Here is a 19,545-nt window from a genome sequence, read left to right on the forward strand (position 1 = left end):
AAACGATCTTCTGTATTCCATCTATACTACATTCATTTTATCAACCATATGACATGACATAAGTGTATAAACTACACAGAAAATTCCATTAAGCATTAATTGACCCTGTCATATCTATATGGTATTTGGAAAATATTTTATTTGGGGTTAAATTCACTGTTGTACTTTTGCCAGCAAAAAAAGAATGCAGCACTTAAATTAAGCCTCATTAAAGTCTTCAAACAGGGAATAATCATTATAAATGAAAAGAGACCTGGTGGCCATTTTGTCATTTATGCTACCTTTCTCTCATTCACACTGGGTGCATCTACACATGAAATGAAGGTGATGCAATAAACTATGGAGGTGCTTCAGCTAGAGTATGCTGCTTCTGGGTGCAGTGTCTAGAGCCAGCCCACCCAATCCTGTGACACCTGTAGCTGCAGGGGGCCCTGTGGCCATGGACCCCCTGCAACTGGCCACTTGTCACCCCCCCCGATGCTGCCAGCCGCGCGTCTGACCACTTGCCACCCCCACCCCCACCACCATCACCGCTGATGCTAGCTTTATGTCTGGCTGCTCACCACACCCGCACCGCCACTGCTGCTGCCACCACTGCCACTGCTGCTGGCTTCAGCCACTCACCCCCCACCCCGCCAATCACTACCAATGCCGACTTCTTTGCACTGAGGGGCCCCAAAACTGTATCTTGAAGGGGGCCTCAAAAAATTGTAGTGTTTACACGTGTGCCTGAGACAGCAACAATTTGAGCCAGGACAGATCAGCCCTAAATTGGCAGAGGGCATGTGGAGTCAGTCCTAGGCTCCAGGTGACAGCACTGGGCATAGCGGGGTTGACAGTGCAGAGCTGTGTTGCTAGATGGCAGGCAGCCCCTGCACTTTAGCACCCTCATGCCCCAGCCAGGCCATCACCATCTGCATGTGCATTTCGGTGCAGTTACTGACTCCACCATAAGATAGTATTGTCCCTGACAGTACTATCTCACAGTGGTGTTAATTAGTTTATTCTGCCCTAATACTGGCACATGTGTAGACAGTGATGCTTTACTGTGGAGCTAATTAGTTTACTCCACAGAAAAATGCATGTGTAGAGGCACTCGGTGTATGTGTGTGGGTGTGTGGTCTTTGATATAGTGTCTTAATTGTAGTTTTCATGTCTGGACTGATGCTTTTAAAGCCATGTTAATGTTTATAAATTAATTGGAGGGCATGGTGAATTTTGAAAAGCAAAGCTATAGAAAACTAAATATAAGAACATAGAAGTGCCCTACTGGGTTAAACCAATAGTCCATCTAGTTCAATATCCTGTCTTCAACAGTGGCAGAAGTGGGTATTAAAAAGAGAGCATTGAAACAGATAGATATAGAGTGATTCTATACATTACTCTACCTGGCATCCACAATTATCCAAAATTGCCTCTTGCTTCAAGTGCAGTTTTAGCACCAATCAGTTTCAAGAAACAACCCCCTCACCAAAAAAAAAACAAAAAAACTGTTTACTAGGACTGTTTACAGACATTCACTTAAAGGTGTGATGGGATCTGATCTGCAATCCCAACAATTGCACCTCCTGCCATACTATGTATGTGTGGCAGGACGTGCAATTTAGGATTCAAGATCAGTCTCCAATAGCCCATTTAAGCCCCAGTTCAGTCCCCAAGCTGCCCCCAGTAAGCTGATAGGCAGCAGGTACAGACAGCACTGGAGCCCAGTCAAGTCATGTCCACCTGGCCACACATTCAATTTTTTAGGCATGATTGAAACCATCCATGAAATTATTGCACATTTTTTGTGGCTAGTTTTGCTTTTTGTGGTACCATTAACTGCCTGAATGTGTGGCTATGGGTGAGGACAGAAATTACAATTTTCCCCTTGATCTTGCCACAGATATTGGTCTGTAGCTGTGACTAAATACTAATGCACAGCTGCAGAGCACTTAAAAAATGACTGATTGGGTGAAAATCTGAACTTTCATTCCAAAATATAGCATCTTCTGTAACTTGTGTCTGTGCTGTCTACCAGCCTGTCTCTGTTTTCAGAATGGGAGGGGGGAAAAGGGAATGGAGGCAGTTTGGTCTGGGGTGTTTTCAGCTGCCACTGGAGGGTGTGGTGGTTAATTGGAGTGCCCAGTGCTGGCAGGGGAACCCCTAGAGTGAGTTCCCTCTGCTCCCTTTTGCACTTCCCATTCTGAAAACAGCCTGGGCTGGCTGGGCGCTGGCAGGAGGAGGGGCCATTGCTTGGGGAAACAGCTGCAGGCTTCCAGCCAGCAGCTAACTTCTCTTACCCACTGGAACCAACAGTGAACTTCTGTTTGGTCCAGGGGATCATTGTAACTCAGAACACTTCCTGCAAAGTATTCTGAGTTGCAGTGGGGAGCTGCACTTCTGTCTGCACCCTATGTTATACTTTAAGACCTCGTTAACTGGTTAATTGCACCATAAGTGCAATGTCTGCCAAAGGCCCAAATCTCATAAGTAAGGCTTTATTTTATGGGACCTGCATTAACACTGGTAAAATAGGTCTGTATGTTTTCAGTTAATCTGTGGGTTACCATGATTGCCTGAAGGAAGGTTTTTGAAATATATGTATGGATACCAAAATGGAAAAAATATGGTAGAATCTAGGGCTACGAAGCTTCGGTCCCTGATTTGATTCAGCTCAATTGGGTGGCCAAATCTCCGAATCCAAATCAAATCAGAGGACACTAATTTTTCCAAATCGAATCGGAACCATCTGAATCGATTCAGAGAGATTTGGAAAGATTTGGAGATGTGGACATAGAGACAGCTTTAAATGTTTTTTCTACATACCTCTAGGTAGTAAGGGCTTGTGAATGCTGCAATACTGGGGTACATGGAGCCTCTGAAAGGAGTGTGGGGGGCTGCCCAGCATGCTCAGCAGCAGACCCAGAAGTGGACCAGAAACACTTCCAGTACACTTCTGGGTCTGCTGGAGGGCATGCTGCCCCCTGCCCTTGCACCTCCCTGGCTTGGTGCCTGGTGCCTCCTGGGGCTTGTGGGTGGGCACCCAGGGTCTCCTCATGACCAAGCCAGGAAGGCACGGGGGGGCGGGCAGGGCCCAGCGTGCTTCTTGGAAGACCCAGAAGTGGACCGGAAGTACTTCTGGTCCTCCTCTGGGTTCACTGCCAAGCATGTGGAGGGTTCCCCCGCACTCCTGTGGGATGCTCCATGCACTCAAGTATTGCAGCAATCATGAGCCATGCCTGCTACCTCAAGGTATATAGAAAAAACTTTTAAAGCTGTGTCTATGTCCGAATCACTGATTCTCCAGTCAGCATTGAATCTTCAGATTTGGATTCAGTCGAATTGAATCACGGACAGTGATCCGAATCAATGAATTGAATCACTGTCCATGATTCAGGCCGAATCCAAATTGAATTGGGCCTGTTTCACACACCCCTAGTAGAATCCTAGGTTTTAAAATGTATTTTATGATGCATTTTGAATCGATTATTAAGGGGGGGAATTTCAGAAAGACACATGGAACACTCGCACACAAACTTGGGTTGTGTATTGTGCTTTTTTGGAGTATATTTTTTTTATGTAGGCAGGATGGCCCCCCTGTTTTGGCCATGGCCATGGGACCCCAGGGCAGGTCATGGCATGGTCAGAGCCCCAGGCAGCTTGTCCGGGGCATGGGGCGGGGGGCGCTCCTGCTGCTGTGCACACCCTGGAAGAGGCATGGGGGATGTACCCCCTGGATTTGAGCATGGGGCAGAGGCAGGCTGCCCGCTGTGTGCTGGGCTCTGCGCCCCACTGCCATTGCTGGTGCACCCAACTGCCAGAGCTGTGGATGACACTATGTTCCTCCTGTGTGCTGGCTGTGCCGCATCCCCTATCTGTGGGGTGGCAAGAGGCACAGCATGGCATTGTGTGCAGCTCCCAAGGCAACAGCTTGCACAAATCCAGGGGGTATATGCCCCCATACCTTCCCCAGGGTGTGTGCAGCAGTGGGAGCCACCCCCCTCCTCATACCCCCCGGAGGAGCGTCACACTGCCCCAAGTCCCACTGTGATATGGGGGGCACGGGTCCGCCCTGCTGCCTGGGAGTGTGCATGGCAGTGGGGAACTGGCCTCCCCCCCCCCGTTCCCCGGACAAGCCACCCACGGTGTTGACCATCCCCATGACATGCCTCAGGGCTCCATTCACCCCATTCCCTACTCTGCCTCTGCCCCACTCCCTCCTTCACTACAGGGGCCTTGATCTACCCCTTCCCCCCCACCTCCACAGACTTACCTGATGCACGGTGTGTGTGTGTGTGTGTGTGTGTGTGTGTGTGTCTCCCCCCTCCTGCTAAAGACATCCCTGAAAGCATCCCTGAACAGGGAAGTTTATGCTGTCTTTTTTCCCATTTACAATTGTTTTATATGGCTACTGTAACTGATAAAACAACATTTTATGATTACTAAAGGTTTTGACGTTGTTTTAACACATAGTCTGTTACCTATGTGTATGAAAAATTTGCTGGTGGTACTTAGGCTGTATCATTTTCAATTGGTGGTATGCAATCTGTCAGATTTTGGGAACTGCTGCTATAAACTCTGTTTTGTAGTTAGTAGTGTTTTAAATTGCATTTGGTGTTTTCCTCTGCTTTATGTAATAAATCTGTCTTTTGTGTTCACACTGCTTGCAAGGAGGGTTTTTTTGTTTACATGAGACACCCTAGTAATTAATTTAGGGCATTTATACACATACGTTTTTGTCCCACAATGCGCCGGATACCCGCTGCTTCTGAGCAGACTTGATTAATTGACTCTGCACCACATGTGAACTGATGTGAACTGTGCTGCACCATGTATAGTTGTATAAGCAGCGAAATGTTTTCTTTCAAGCAGACTACTTGGCAAGAATATATAAAACGCAGTCACTAGAGTTAAACTTCGGTGTTCATGCGCACAATGTCACTTAATTGGATAGAATAGTAATTTAGTAGATGATTGGGTATTTTTACAAGAACGAGCTAATCACGAACTAATGCTGGTGTACTAACAAGGTATAAAATAGTAATATAACTGGTAGGTGGGGTCCCTCCTTGGAGGCACCTCGCTGCAGCAAATAAAGATTCTGTATCTGACTTTGGATACTTGCTCTGAGTAATCATTGCCCCAGCCTAGAGCAAACTGCATGTGGCTTTAAGAGTGTAATTCATAACATCTTCTAAATCCACCTGCTGCCATGGCTCCAGATCCACTCTCCCCACTTCTCCTCCTGCAGGCTAGGCTGCGTCCTCCATTGCCATCAGGCACATGGTGCCTGGGCTCAGACGAGAGGCTCCTGGCCAACTGGGACAGAGCTGGTGGTGCCCCTGCCTTCCTCCCAGGGGTCCTCTCTGGGGAGGCACCCTAGGCCCAGCTCCCCCCAGGCGTACCCTGCACCCCAAGAATGCCCTTCTTGAGTGTGTCCCAGGCACACCACGAGGAGCTGTTTGTGTGGACTGAGGGGTGCCTGACCCACTATGTCCTGCTGCTGCTAATTTTCATGGTGCTCCTGGTGCATCTAAGAACCAGCGTTGCTGCTATTTTCTCAGCACTGATGCACATTTTGCCACTTATACAACTGCAAACGATGCAGCGCTTTTCAAAGCACCCAGTACTGAGGCACTTCCATGTGTAAAAATGCTTTAGTGTTTCCCAGGTGGTTTGGGTGGGGGCTTGGGCCAAGGAAAAATATATTTAGTACCCCAAAATTGAACCCAACTCTTGTTACTGCCGACTGGGGCCCAGCAGAAGGGTTATACATATTTTGCAATGTTTTCTGTTAAGACACATTTTTTTATATATAAAGCAGCCATAATTTGGGGATTTCCTTTTATTCAGATTACATCCCACTATATCATTTCTGATAACCTCCAGGCAACTACTAAAAATGACCCTTTCTTTTTTAATCTTTTTTAAAGATATGCCATGAATCTGTGTAAAAGTTATGAATTAAAATCTTATTTTATTCCAGTATCCTTAAATCTCACCATCATTTATTTTTTGATATGTTCACCACATTTTTATTGTTCTAGAGAAATAAGGTAGTGAGACTCTTTCTGTCCATGAAAAGGTTAATCATTAATGATTGTCAGCATGAGTTTTACCTGAGCAGAAGTAAAGAGGAATTACATGTGCCTGCAGCTTGTATAGGTGTACCTACAGGGCTAGACTTAAACCAACTACAAAAGCATACCCTTCTGTCCTGCCTAAGCTTCCTGTGAATCTCTCATATTTATATCTACACTGTAAACACTGTTGTGACTACAGCTCCTACAGATATATCCTAACTACCTTAGGTACTGATAGTGACAGAATGGACTAATCACCTGAGCAATGTGTCCAGCTTTTCAGAGGGGGAAGGGGGGTTCAGTCTACTCCATTCCACGGTATTTTAGCTGAATTGCTAGCAGTTCCTCACCTATTTCAGAAACATCTACATGAGCTGCAGTTTCAGAAACAAAAGAACGTTGATCAGAATGCAAACTTCATCGCGGCTTGCTTTGTAGAGTAAGTGTCATGTCTAACTGTGATACCACTTGAGGAACAAAGGGATGGGCTTCACAGAAAATGTGAGCAGGAAATATTCTGGGATTTAGAAGAGAAACTGTGTGTGGAAGTAGGGGAAACAGTGGAGCCTGAACGAAATACTAAAAAATGGCATGCATGTAAACATAATGGGATGTCTAATTAAGAATGTCTCTTTCCCTTTGTCTCTTGTCTATCCACCTCCATAGTAAGGCAAATTTGCTCATGATTCATACCTTGTCATACTTCACAGTCTCATTGGAAGCAATTCAGTGCTTACATCTCCCAACTATTGGTGTTAATATCATATTTCTTCATATTGGTCTTCAAGGTGTCCTTGAAGCTCTTTCCCCCCCCCAAATCTAGAGTGGTGAACATCACTGAGTTGGGAGTATAGGACCTGTTTCAGGAGCCAGTTGTCAGGCATCTTGATGAAATGCCATCTACAATGGAGCTGGTGCTGTATAAACATGGCTTTAATGTTAGTAGAGTTTGAGTCAGAATGCTGGCATTCATTTTTCAGTTCTTCGAGTTATCTTTGGAAAATCTTCCATATCATCACTAATGGTAATGTTCCAAAGCTTTCAAGTGTTTCCACATTTCACACAGATAAGAATGACAACAGCCTGGTAGAAAAGTTTGGTTTGGAACCTAATGTCTTAAACATTGAAGACACCGTTTCTAAGACTTCCGAAGGCAGCACTGGCAGATGTTAGCCTATCATAGCCTGTATTTATATTTTGGGAAAGATGGCTACTCAAGTAAGTTCAACATTTGGTAAGTTCAACATTTGGTAAGTTCAACATTTTCCAAAGATAGTCCTCTAATTGTAATATATAGAGGAGCCACTTGTTAGCTTGGGGTGGTTTTTGTGATGTTGACAGTGGGCCCACATCTGTAAGTGCCTGTCAGGATATATGTTGGAGCGCATGCATGAGCACAGTCAGTGAGCTAGTGCTGCATAAAGCTCAAGGCCCTGCAGGCACAGTGGGTCAGCATCATTGGCCACAACTGACAGTCAGGGGTTGCTCACAGGTGCATGCCCTTTATATGACAGCTGGGTCAGACCCCAGAACCCTGGCCAGAGCCACACCATATATTTGGTGGCCTGCCTGAGTCTCTACTGTGGCCTGGCAGCTGTGGCAAGGCATCAGTGGGGGAAGGACCCTTGGGACACCAGGAACCCATCCTGCCAAGGTCTCTGTCCTGACCATCATCCAGCAGCTCTAGCAGGAGGCCAGAGTGGTCATGGCACCACCTGCCCTCAGTAGCTCCCTGGAGGGGTCCCCTGCCCAGGTAGCCAGACACCATGTCCCTGAACCCCAGGATACTGCTGGAAGCCACACACTTTCACCACCAGTAGGATCTCAAGACACTGGACATACCTGTCTTGTCCACCCAGTAAGCCCCCAGGTCCACCCTGCAGGAAGTCCCTCCCCATCCCTGCCCTTGCCCCCACTCCCCATCCAGCCTGGCCAAGCTCTCCCTGGCCCCCTGAGTTCCTCCCCACCCCCCACAGCATGCAGGGAGGCAGGAGGGAGTGAAAAACTTTATTGAGCATCCTATACTCCCTCAGCTAGGCGGGCACAAGCCTCTCACAGGTGGAGGAATGCATTGATGCTGGTGGCAATACCATCCTTGGCTACAGGGGGCAGGGACATGTAGGCACAGGTACCCCTGCAGGGGGCAGGGAATGTTGCAGGGAAGTACAGGCTTGCCCACTGCTCCATTGAAACTCTGGGCCCCACGCTAAGTTCTTAGGTACACCAGGAGCACCATGAAAATCATTAGCAGTATGGCATAGTGGGTCAGGCACCCCTCTGTCCACACAAACAGCTCCTCGTGGTATACCTGGGACACTCTCACAAAGGGCATTCTTGGGGTGCAGGGTACGCCTGGGGGGAGCTGGGCCTAGGGTGCCTCCCCAGAGAGGACCCCTGGGAGGAGGGCAGGAGCACCACCAGCTCTGTCCCAGTTGGCCAGGAGCCTCTTGTCTGAGCCCAGGCACCATGTGCCTGATGGCAATGGAGGACGCAGCCTAGCCTGCAGGAGGAGAAGTGGGGAGAGTGGATCTGGAGCCATGGCAGCAGATGGATTTAGAAGATAACCTGTTGATGTTAAAGAGATTCTGGTCTATATGATGTTGGATGCTGATGCCAAGTGGGAGTCTATCAGCAATGATATGCAGAAGAGTTGCAATACAGATGGAAAAGAATGTTGGTATAATCACACGTCCTTGCTTGATTCCATTTCTAATAATGAAGGAGGCCATTTCTGAACCATTACTTAGAACAGTTGCTATCATGTTGTCATGATGGGAGCAAATTATAACGGGCATACAAATTTCATCAGAATCTTCCATAAGGCCTCTGTCAATTAAATGAAAGGCCTTAAGTTAATGAAGGCCATATAAAGATCTCAATGTTTCTTGTGGTACTTCTGCAGCTCACTAGCAACAAAGATCATATGTACTGTACCTCTGAGTGGTCTGTAACCAGACTGAGACTCAGGAAGAATCTCCTCAGCTAGGAAAGTAAGGATATTGATGAGAATGTGGGTGAGGAACTTCCCAACTATAGGCAGGAGTGCAATACCATGATTATTGGTATAATCTGTTCTATCTTCTTTCTTGAACTGAGTTCTTGTATGAAAAGAGGAGGAGTGCCTGCTTTCATGTTATAGAAATGTTATTAAAAAAGAAGTTACTGCTATTGTATTTTGCTTGAATCCTAAACCTGACAGGTTTAGACCATGTAGACATGTGGAATAGATGCTTCTGACTACACCTATCAGACTGACTTGCTATGAGATAAGCAGAGGAACAGCTGATGTCTGGATTGCAGCTTAAGTGTGATGCAAGCCATGGTCCTTTCAAGAGACCTATGCTAAACTTTGAAAGCGTGGCTAAATCATATGTCCCCAAGGATGTTTCTGAATAGCCACACAGTGAAATTTCACAGATTACAATCAGCCTGGTCAGCAAAATAAAAAAAAAAGCAAACAACATGTCCAGCCAAACAGTTGTGAGATCAAATTAAACAATGCAAAAGATCTAAGAGGAGGCATACAAGAAGGACTTTAGATAACATAAGAATATTAGTAGAATGATTTATGTAAAGAAGTGTATTGGATGTAGTTGTGCTATAACAGATATAGCACAGCTATCACAAACAAACACCATGAGCGCTGAAGTGATAATCATTCAGTATCAACTCTGCTGGGTCAGCCACATCATCTAGATCCCTGACTCCAGACTTCCAAAGTAAGTTTTATTCTGCCAGCCCAGTCAAAGCTTACGCTCAGGAGGAGAGCAAAGAAAGTGCTTCAAGGATGTCCTCAAGGCCAGCCTGAAAAAAATGCAACATCAACATCAACTTGTCGGATGCTATCACCCAGGACCACCCCAAATGAAAGCAGAGTTTTCTGCAAGGATCTTATCATTTTGAAATCTCATGACAACAGCATGAGATGGAAAAGCAAGAGTGGCAGAAACAGCATGTTGCAGACCAAATCAGGAATCCAGAGCTATCCACCCCACAAGGAAACACATGCCTGAGTTGCAATAGAACCTGTTGATTCCAGATTGTCCTTGTCAGCCATCTTCAGACCTACAGGCATGATGATCATAGAAGACAATCATCCTTGACTGCAAGGGATTGCTAATAATGTTGCTGATGCTATTAGAGGTACATTTTTTGTTATTTTTTTAATAGAGAAACTGGGGGGGGGGGATGGGGGGGAAGAGCCTTGCCAGTGAAGACAATGAAACAAGGCAAAAAAGAAAACAAGAAAGTGGCAAGTGACTTTTCAAAATTGCAAAGAAAGGAGATAAAAAAATGGAACTGTCCCTACAAAAATGGAAATGTTTACCAGGATATAAATTGAATCTAACTCATGCCCTTCTAGGACAGGAAAGAACTAGCTCAGTCCAGTTCCCGAAGTTCTAGGGAAACAAAGGAATTTAAATAAATGAGTTAGTGAATGTGTATTAGAGTAAAGCATGCATATTTATATGATATTGGCTGGAGAGAAAACAGGAGAACTCGGCAAGTCCAAGAAGACTGGTTGCTGGTCCGCATACAATCTTCCTTCCTAGTCTTTCTAGGCAGAATTGATATTGTGCTGTTGCAGACAGCCAGATACACAGAGTTTTATTCTTGTGCTTTGGGGGCATAAACTATAAAAGGCTGGGCTATAGACATGTCTCTTACCTCTTTTATCAGTAGACAGCCTGTTGAGCTATGTGTAACAGGTAAGCTGTGCAAGCTAGAAACAAAGCTGCTCAGCACTTTTAAGACAAGCACTTCTGGGTGTGTGCAGAAATAAACTTTATGCTTTAGGGAATTAAATGCAAGAAACTTATGAAACTGGGGTGGCTCTAGGGTTGTGTATCAGCTGAGCATGATTTTTCAACACTGACATTTTAAACTTGGGTGCCTAAATTCTTCCTAAGTCCTATTTTAGATATGGCCTGTCTATAAGAGGTAAAAAAGAAGCTGGAGTTGCACTGGCACTTGTATAATCAGGAGGCTATATCTTGGCAGTAGGACAGCAATCTTGTACTTATCAGACTGTTTTTAAAGAAATAAACTGAAATGGCCAGTCTAGAAATGGATCAACCTTATAATGGGACAGCTAAGTTTTGAGGGATTGGACTATTCTCTGTGGCCCTCTGAGACAATGCAATATTGCCTGTATTTCAAACTAGGTCCCACAAGGGTGATTTTAATTCCATATTTTCATTGTCTGTACGGTCACTTTGACACATTCTGAAATTAACAGTTATTAACTTATTTGCTGGCATCTCAGGGTTCATATTATACTACAGAAGTGTATACATGTGGGTTCACGTACAAATTTCTCCCTGGCTTTTTCTTGTCTAAATTTGATCATGTTCTTTAAAATAATTTAAAATAAATATAAACGTTAAAAATAAAGATGTACAACACAGATCTACTTCTTTTCACCAAACTCAGTCATTTCACCCCATTTTCTGGAAAAAAAAGATTCCTGAATCATTCAAGAATTTAAACCTAGCTCTCCTGTGTAATCACCCCTGGAAAACAGATCCATTTGTAAGCACCACAGCTGTCACTGAACATTTAGGATTCCAAACAGTGCCTGTTAGGGCAAAATGGCACATCTCAGTGCAGTCTTCATTTCAGGCTTCCAATAGCAGCAAAACATCAGTGGACTCTGAAGAAATAGATTGGCTGTAATGTTAAAAAGATATTGAAGATCATTTATGTGAAGATTTACAAAAAACATGGTTCTTTGGGGGAGAAACGAAGTGCTTTTACCTGGTGTGATGCAGGCCACAGATTTGCTTAAATCCAGATTATGTGCATGTGAAGTGGCAGCCTAACTGCAGAGGTGATAATGCTATCTTGTAAAATAAGATCACACTAAAGAATCTTGTTAAAAGTCACAGAATGCTTTGCAGTAAATAAGCTAGTATGTTTTGGAATTAAGTCATTATAGTCAGTGATAAAAGGCACAGGGTAAGCCCTAAGTAGAAGCAATAAGATTCCCAAGTAGAAAACCACACACTTTAAACTCTTAGCCTGGAGCAGGTAAAAGCCTGACTAGGACTGAAAGGGAAGATTGGACTTGGAGCTCTCTTTCTAGCTTAATGTCAATCTCTCCCTGTGGTAATGAAGGAAAATATAAGGAACAATCCTGCATTGGCAGAGAAAGTAAATGTTATGCTCTCTTTTCTGTGCATTTATCAGTCTATTTAAGTGCTGTAACTCTCTATATATAGATTTTATAAGCAGAAGGACTGTTCTTAATTGACAAATTATCTTTACGTATTTAAAAAAAACGAATAGGGACAAATTGTAAGCAAAGGTCATTCTGGATATCTTATAGGTGTAAGGAATACATCTTGCTTCCTGATGGGTTCATTGACATAGCTAAATGCATAAGCTCCGAACAGTCGCACAATATATTTAGCTCTGCCAATGTTTTGTTTACAGTCAGCAAGTTATGAAATGATATATAATCTGCTAAAACTTATGTACCAGCATCATTCAACAATGCATATGTAGCATTTTGCTAGATAAAGCTGTCCACCAATTAAGAAGAATCAAAGTAATGATGAGCTTTAGCCGTGTCCTTGGAAGAGTACTGGAAAACTGGTATAAAGGTTTGAGTGGCTAGAATTTAAATACAGTGATTCAGCATCATTTATCTGATTGTCATTCTCTGGTCAGTGCTGGGCAAGACTAGCATGGAAAGTTAATTTTGCTGTGATATCATTTTCACAAAAGGATTAATTTTATTGCTTATCTTTATCTTCAGTGTTACTGTTAACTTCAGAAGTCTGTTAATGGCAAAATCTCTTTAATATACTGTCTGCATGTTGCCTTTTTGAAAACCAAAGATAATTTCCTAAGGCGTCAAACTTATGTTTCTTCCAGTGGTAATTTCAGTAGTGATGTCACAACATAAAGTCTTTAAAACTGTTCTATCTGGTTAACGTATCACTGGTAGATGTTTTGAGTCAGATGATGACCCAAAGCAGCACAGCTGATGCATATATCCTTCAGGTCTGTGTTAGATTTCTAGCTGCCGGACAGTGGGAGAAAGTGTTTAGATGTGTCATTTATAACATTAAAAGGATAATTTAATCTTCAATAAAATATAGACACAGCAAAGGAAATGGCCCTAATACTAAAGTCAGGAATCATGAAACATGAAAGTGTCTTTCTGTAGTATATATATCCACTTCATTAGTTACTAATCTATTTTAGTTTCTCACTCATTCTTTAAAACCTAAACTTTCTAATGAATATTAGAACTGAGAAAATTAGCAATTGAGAACAAATACAGGAAATTAAAAATAATCAAGGACATTTAATCACAAATGATCCTTGGTTAAATTTCTGACAAGTACAGCTTAGTTTGATTCATTTAGGACAGGGATGTCAAAGATATGGCCCAGAGGCTAGATCCACCCCATGGAGTTGCTCCATCCAGCTCGCCAGGCTATCACAAGCTGGGGATGTGGCTAACAGTGGTCATAGCCTGCTGCCATATCTGGGGCTCTGATGTACATGGGCCCTGTCAGCAGGAAGGTGATCAGGCGGTGTGCAACATAGCCCTGGGTCACAGTGTGGCCATTTGGTCCACTACAGCTTCTGCTGTCTCTGCCACAGCAAATGGTTGCTGGGTCCACAGTGGTCTGCTCCACTGCTGCCAAGAAACTGCTGCCACCTCCCCATGCTTGGAGCTGGATCTGGCCCACAAGAAGACCCGCAGTCTGCATCCAGCCAGGGGCCCCAGGCAGGGGCAAATTAATGCACGAGCCCATGGGTCCCAGGCCCAGGGGCCCTTACCAATCAAGGCCCCCCCTGAGGGCCAGCAGAGGGGCAGGCAGGCAGCCAGGGTGGAGCTCATGCCCCCACAGCCAGCCCCAGCTCATCCCACCACACTGGGGGACCCCAGACCCAGCTGCACGACACCTGCCAGGCAGAGAAGCTGGGGCCAACTTCACCTCAGCAGCACTCATGCCCCCTGGCTCACCTTGGACGTGCTGAGGAGGCCGTCCAGGCCTAGTTGCAGCTCCCTAGCAGGTGCAGAGGGAAACGGCCTTCCCCTGGTGGGGGGCCTCCAATTTCTATTTGCTCAGGGCCCCTTAATAAACCTTAATCTGCCACTGGCCCCAGGTATGTTTGACACCTGTGAATTTAAGATGTTCCTTTCCCATATACTTGAAAATACACTGAACGGTATTTTATAAAATGAATGAAGTCTTAGGCCCCCCTCTACATGTTACAGATATTGTGCAATTAACTGGTTAATTGTGCAATTACCTTGGGACCAGCTACACATGCAGAGTATTTACCATGACATAAAAAGTTACAATCAGCTATAAAGTTTAGACTTTGAAAATGTGTACTACTTTATACCTGGTTTTTATCAAGTTTTAATTTGTGCATGTAGCAAGGTCTTCCCGGTGGCTGGGAGCCCTGTCAGCTGCACCATACCCAGTGAGGGCTGGTAGTTCCCCACCAAAGGAGCTCTCGGTACCAGCAGCTGTGGAGTGTGGGTCCTGGCAGCATGCCTATCTGTGCCGGAACCCAGCTGGATCCAGGTGACCACGGGGCACAGCTGTGACCTCCCAGCCCCAGGGTTGTGTGGAGCTCCCAAGGTTGGGAGATTGCAGCTGCTGTAGTTTGCCTGCTTTGTGGGCTCCCAGGACCCTGGGGGGCTGGAAGATTGCAGCTGTCATGATCTTCCAGACTCAGGGGTGTGTGAAGCCCCACAGGGCTGGAAGAGCATGGCTGCCATGATCTCCCAGCCCTGGGGATTCATGCAGCCCCCCAGGGCTGGGAGATCAAGACAGCTGTATCTCCCAGCTGTGAGGATGTGTGGGGCTCCCCTGAAGCTGGGATCCTCTCACAACTCAGGGGGCTCCCAGCCATGGAAGCTTCCTTCTTTCTGGTGAAGGGAAAGTATGGGATTGGTCTCCCCTGCACTGGCAGTAAGGTGCAATGAGATCAAATGCATGATCCCACAGTTGCACCTCCTGCCATGCATGTGTGGCATGGCAGGAGGTGCAGTTGTATGGATTGTGCATTAGATCACATTTTATCTTTACATGTAGATGTAGAGGAGACTTTGGAAGCATGACACTTTCCTGCATAAACCCAGAACACTAGTTGTACTACTTTGCATCAAAAGAAGTATTTGGAGCCAAGATGAAGAGATTCTAGTTAGGTAAATGGATTTTTATACTAGCACTAAGTTAGAATTTGCCTGTTTAAAATGCAATTGTGCTGCAAATAAATAAATAAATAAAATGAAAATGTTAAATAGATGAGGGATCCATTTTAACCTAATAAAAAGTAGGTGGTTAAAGTACAATAGTAACATTTCTTTCTACCTGTATCACCTTCATGCTTGTCACCCAACTGTGGTTCATGTTTCTTCTCGACCCTACTGAAAATAAGTTTGAGCAGCTAGTGCTTTTTTGTATCCGTTGACAACTCCTCAGTGACATCTAGGTGTAAGAAGTGACACTGAAAATTTGTAGAGCTTGGCTTATGTTTGGATGCAGCTGACACCAGCTTCTGTATTTAAAACTCATTTTAAAAGCATATAGTGGCATTTGGTAATGACAGAGTTTTGCTTCCCACAGATCACTGCCACATAGATGTATAAAATTCAATCCAAGTTAATTTATTCCTCTTCTTATTAGTTCTCCTTTTGGTAAGTAAAACTCAGCCACATTTGCACAAAATTTATATACGTTAAGTCAATTTATTTTTTGAAGGTGCTTTTCTGGCTCTATTTATTGACAAATATGTTTTACTATCAATGTCTACTCCCTCAAAAATGTTTTAGCAAATCAGTTGTCAACTTATTATCCTGAATCAGAACGTTCCTTAAAGTGGCCCTTACCTTCCATGTGGCATCATTAGAGAAGAGCAGTTTGCCTACTTTCTGGCTTTGTTTACAATGAGTAATTTCCGCCCAAAAGTCAAAGGTCAGCATTCGCAAGACAACCCTAAGCCATGTCTCTACTGCCTCTATACCAAGACCTCTATGGAAAGGCAAGTCCCACTCACTCATTTCCACTCAGCAAACATCAGAGTCTGGAAATTAGGGTAATCAGTCAAGAGCTCCGCTGAGTATGCACTTAGCAGTGCTCTCAGACTCAAGTAGGCTTCTTAGAGCAAACTCATAACAAACAGTTGGTCCAATAGTTAGCATTTGCCTACCCTCTATTCTGCTGCCTAACCTGGTAGATTACCTAGGTCCCTTCACACCTAAGTTTTTGCCACTAGGATGTACACCGTTATTTGAGTCTTGAAAGCAGTGAACCAGGGCTAGTAGCAAGTGGTGAAGAAGAGGTGATTACACTCCTCTGATCATTTCTAGTGGACTAGCTTAGGTAGCTCTTTATTCAGCAAGCTGCCTTCCATTCTTAGATACCTAACTCTCCTCATGTGATGTTGAAGGAACATGGACACTTAATTAGGAGCTGTGGATTTCATTAGGCATCATTGAAAGTGTCTACATGAGATGTTTACGTGCAGTACCCTAATAAAACTGTGCAGCAATGTGCTGGTCAAAAACCATGCTAATACACTACTGCGCAGTGTTATTAGGCTACTGTGCAGTAAACATCACCAAAAATGTGTTGGTGCTATTGCGCAGTAACTGTACTTTCATAGATTCATAGATGTTAGGGTTCGAAGGGACCTCAGCAGGCCATTGAATCCAACCCCGTCCCCTGAGCAGGAAAGAGTGCTGGGGTTAGACGACCCCACAGCTAGGTGCTTGTCCAGTCTCCTCTTGAAGACCTCCCTTGGAAGCCCATTCCAGATTCTGGCAACCCTTACGGTGAAGAAGTTCTTTCTACCTAAATCTGCTCTCCATCAATTTGTGGCTGTTGTTCCTAGTTACTCCAGGGGGTGCCCTAGTAAATAGAGCATCTGCTATTTCCTGCTGCCCTCCCCTGATGAATTTATAGGCAGCCACAAGATCACATCTCAGCCTTCTCTTGTGAAGGCTGAAGAGATCAAGGTCCCTCAGTCTCTCCTTGTAGGGCTTTGTCTGCAGGCCTCTGACCATACGAGTGGCCCTCCTCTGAACTCTTTCAAGATTCTCCGCATCCCTCTTAAAGTGTGGTGCCCAAAACTGGATGCAGTACTCCAACTGTGACCTGACCTGTGCCACATAGAGGGGAAGCATCATCCCCCTGGACCTGTTTGTCATGCATCTGCTAATGCATGATAAAGTGTGCTCAGTCTTGTTGATCATGTTGTCACATTGATGACTCGCGTTCATCTTGGAGTCAACTATGATTCCAAGATCCCTTCTGCTGTTGTGTTACTGAGAAGATCATCCCCTAGCCTGTGAGCAGGCTGGTGATTCCTTTTGCCCAGGTGAAGCACTTTGCACTTGTCTTTGTTGAACTGCATCCTATCTTGTTCTGCCCATTTTTCCAACTTGTCCAGATCTGCCTGGATCCATTCCCTACCCTCTGCTGTGTTAACTTTGCCCCATAATCTGGCATCATCTGTGAACTTGGACAGGGTGCTCTCCACACCCTTGTCCAAGTCACTGATGAAGACATCGGATAACATTGATCCAAGGACTGAGCCTTGTGGGACTCTATTGCCCACATCTTTCCAGATCAATATCAACCCATCCACCACCACTCTCTGGGTGTGACCCCTAAGCTAATTTGCCACCTACCTGACCATGTAATCATCTACATCACAGTCTGTCAGTTTATTTACGAGAATAGAATGAGATACTGTATCAAAGGCTTTCTTAAAGTCTAGGTAGATGGTATCTACCTCGACTCCTGAGTCTAAACATTTTGTGACCTGGTCATAAAAAGAAACAAGGTTAGTTAGGCAGGATCTACCTGCAATGAATCCATGCTGATTTCCTTTCAGCATTATTTCCCCTGGTAGGCTCCCACAAATGTGATCCTTAATAATTTTTTCCAGAGTTTCCCCAAGGATAGAGGTGAGACTAACTGGCCTATAGTTTCCTGGTTTCTCCCTCCTCCCCTTGTTGAAAATAGGGACCACATCAGCCTTTCTTCAGTCCTCTGGGACCTGACCGGAGCACCATGAGTGCTTACTTCATTAAGCAAGTACTAAACTAAATGTGCAGTAACTACAGCACATTAATGAAGGTGTAGACGTGCCCAGTACTCCTTAAGTTAGGTATTGCTACACTAAGTCCCCTCCAAAATCAGTTCAAAATTGACTTCAAAATCATTTGATGTGAGCCTCTTGAAGATGCATTATATGCAAAGTTCCGGCAATCAGAACTTATTATAACCAGTTTAGTTAAAATCAGTCTTGAAAAGGTTTGACTAATATGAACCCATCTGTCAGAGCTTTCTCCACAGTATTGTTTCAACAAGTTTTAAAGCTGGTATTATAGAAATCTGGTTTTAGAAAGAGTTGTCTTTATTGCATGTCTGTGAAATACAATTTGGGCATATGGTTGTAGGCATTACATTCATGTAAATAAATGATTGAAGCCCTGCAGCTTAAGGATCAAAGGTTAAAGTAGCTTTCTGCTGCCATCTATTGATACACTAAAGGAAGAGAGAGACTGAGCAGGCCTACTTTGCATGAGTGGTGCCCACTTGAGCACTGCAAACATTTTGGTCATTTTAATTACAATTCCTTTAAGTTTGGCAGGTACATGTAATTAAGTAGTGGTGTCCTTATTGTGTGAACAGCATAACTCTACTTAATATGCCTGAAAGGGAAGTTCACTGTGTCCTTAACCTCAGTTGTATTTCACTGACTAGTGAAACCAATGGTACCAAATGAATATGGAAGGGCAGACTGGGGTTTTGTTCTACAGAGGAGGAATCAATTTCTGGAAACAAATGGAGTTTGCTTGAAAGTCTTGTCTGGTACTGAGATGTTTTGCTGGTGTACTGACAGAACTGAAATATGATCACAGGTGAGGGGATAGGTTTCATAGTTTCATAGTTGGTAGGGTCGGAAGGGACCTAAGCAGATCATCTGGTACGAACTCCTGTCCTGGTGCCATGGGCAGGAAAGGATGCTGGGGTCAAATGATGCCAGCTAGGTGGCTGTCTAGCCTCGTTTTGAAGACCCCCAGGGTAGGGGCAAGCACCACTTCCCTTGGAAGTTTGTTCCAGCTCCTAGCCACCCTGACAGTGAAGTAGTGCCTCCCAATATCAAGCCTGAATATACTCTCATTCAACTTATAGCCGTTGTTCCTTGTTACCCTCGGTAGTGCTCAGGGGAACAGGGACTCTCCCATTACCTCCTGGTCTCCTTTGGCAAGTTTATAGGTGGCCACCAGATCCCCTCTCAGCCTTCTTTTGTGGAGGCTGAACAGATTCAGGTCCTGTAGCCTGTCCTTGTAGGGCCTGCCCTTCTGCCCCCTGATCATGCGAGTGGCCCTCCTCTGGACCCTCTTGATGCTGTCCACATCCTTCCTGAAGTGTAGTGCCCAGAACTGGATGCAGTACTTCAACTGTGGCCTGACCAATGTCGCATAGAGGAG

Source organism: Crocodylus porosus, unplaced genomic scaffold (assembly GCF_001723895.1).
Source record: "Crocodylus porosus isolate Cpor-Errol unplaced genomic scaffold, CroPor_comp1, whole genome shotgun sequence".
NCBI lineage: Eukaryota > Metazoa > Chordata > Crocodylia > Crocodylidae > Crocodylus > Crocodylus porosus.